Here is a 2435-nt window from a genome sequence, read left to right as displayed (position 1 = left end):
CTGTTCTTCACTGGTTTGTTAAACTTTGGTAACTTCATGTTTCTGCAAAGTTTGTTGGAATCAGTAAGATTCTTTAAACACAGATTGACAACAATTCTTCTTTAAGAAAAAAAAAATATTTCGTATATTTTATCTAATTTGTTTCTGATTCTAGTTTCTCTACTAGTTTTAATTTTCTAGTTGTGAAAATGTTCTTAAACTTTATTGTGTCTTACCAAGTTCTTCAAAGTTTTGTTCTAAGTATCTTGGAAATACAAGACGAACAACAATCTATACATAATGTCGGAACTCATTTTCTTCATACTTTGAACTAATCATTTTCATTGTAACGAACTGAATGGACAAACAGGGACTATGATTGTGTTGAAAGCTGCTTATTAAATGGTGAAATTGTTGCTATTACAATTTCCACTGTATCAAACAGTTCCTCGTTTTCTCCTTAAAAAATGTGTAAGTACAGCAAGGATAGTGCCAATGATAATTGCTCCATAACAACATGAACATTCAAGTATGTGTTGATTCTTCAATGATAATTGCTCCATAATGTTGACACCTAATTTTGGCCTAACATTTTCAAAAATTCGTAACTTTTAAGTTTTATTTATTTAATAGTTCAAAATAATTTTTTTTATAATTTTAAATAAGTTTATCGATAGCTATCCTTATTTATCAAAATTTAGGATTTTTCTTTTATCAGTTAATCTTAAAATTGCATTTTTACATGTCATTAGTTACGTTCATTTTATATATATATATATTTCTTCTTTTTAATATTCATTTTTATCTGTTACATTTGTTAATATTCATTTTGATATTTTGCATAATCCAAAAATTTATTCTGATATAAATAATATTTCATACATAGATATTTTATTGACCGGTAATTTTAACCCACCATTTTAAAATAGTGCTATTGTAGTTTTCAACTCCCTATATAAAGAATAGTTTGTCTATTAAGTCAAGTGGTGGTGAATTATTATTTTTTAGAATGGGTAAGAATTTCCAAATAGAAAAAACCCTAATTTTTTTTTCTCCCTTTGCCTCCACCACCCAAAACCTCATCTCCACCATTGGTGCAACAACAACCAAAACCCTCATTCATTTTCTTCCTTTTCCGGTGACCCACCATCCCAAAACCACCAGTTCACACCACCAAACAGTCGCCTGAAAATAGCCAACAACAATAACCATCAGCTCTCTCCAAGCAACAGCAAACCAAACCCAAAAACGACAACTAGACCCCTCCCCCCTGTTCTCTCTCCCGTCTGGCGAAACCACACACCACTCTCTCCCTTTCTCCATTTCCGGTCAACTCCAAGTCGGAAAGACCATCACACCCATTTCCGACCAAAAGCAACCCCAAACCCAGCAGCTCAAACAAATCCCCAAATACCAAACCCCTCTCCCGGTTTTGTTCGTCTCTGGCGAGGAGCTTTAGCTCTAATGAACTGGAGCGAGCAGCGGTCCACTTCACCAACGCCGACACCAACTCCGGTGAACAAAGTCGGCGAGATCCAGTGACCAAACGAGCTCCAAGCTCTAAAACTCAGTCCTCCAGTGACCTCTTTGTCATTCTCTATTTCCTATGGTAGCGTTCCAATCTTGATCTCCTCTTTATTTTATTATATTTCGGAGTTGTTAATGTTTGATGTGTTGATGGGTCTGTTCATGCTATTACAATTTCCACCTGTATCAAACAGTTCCTCGTTTTCTCCTTAAAAAATGTGTAAGTACAGCGAGGATAGTGCCAATGGTAATTGCTCCATAACAACATGAACATTCAAGTATGTGTTGATTCTTCAATGATAATTGCTCCATAACAGTACACTTTACAAGGGGGAATGGCTTACAATGCAAATCGCACCAAGTCGTACAGATAATGGTTCCCAAACGCAAAATAAATTCAAACGAGAATAATATGCCGTTTGCTCACAGACATAAAAAGCTTTCCTTTCATAGAGAAAGAATTTTGTTGCACCAGGACGCGTCATAGAACGACAACTATGGATATCCACAAAATCTGATTCCGATACAAGAGATATACAGAATGTGGAAATGCAATTGAGACACATTAACGACTTAACGGGAAGCAACGAGAATATTCCAATGAATCTGAGAGAAGCTCATCACCCAATAGAGTATCCTGATAAGCCAACATGTTTGAAGAACTTGCTTAACAAAAGCAAAGTACCGAAGGAGAAAACAGAACAAATCATCATTTGAACAAAGTAGATTGGCATAATATCGACTTATGTACTGGTAAAGATATTCACCTGATATATTATACAGAGAGAGTAGTTGAAGTTTGATTCTGGATTGTTTGTTGTTATAAGAAAAAAATTGCATACCAACTTTGTCAATGAACCACCTGGGCGTTTCGTTTTAAATTATAACGGGAGTATCGTTTTGAATTCAGATGCATATGTGGAACTCAA

The sequence above is a fragment of the Solanum stenotomum genome, chromosome 1 (assembly GCF_019186545.1).
Source record: "Solanum stenotomum isolate F172 chromosome 1, ASM1918654v1, whole genome shotgun sequence".
Classification (NCBI taxonomy): Eukaryota; Viridiplantae; Streptophyta; class Magnoliopsida; order Solanales; family Solanaceae; genus Solanum; species Solanum stenotomum.
The sequence above is the reverse complement of the archived record's forward strand: the minus strand, read 5'-3'. Positions refer to the sequence as shown.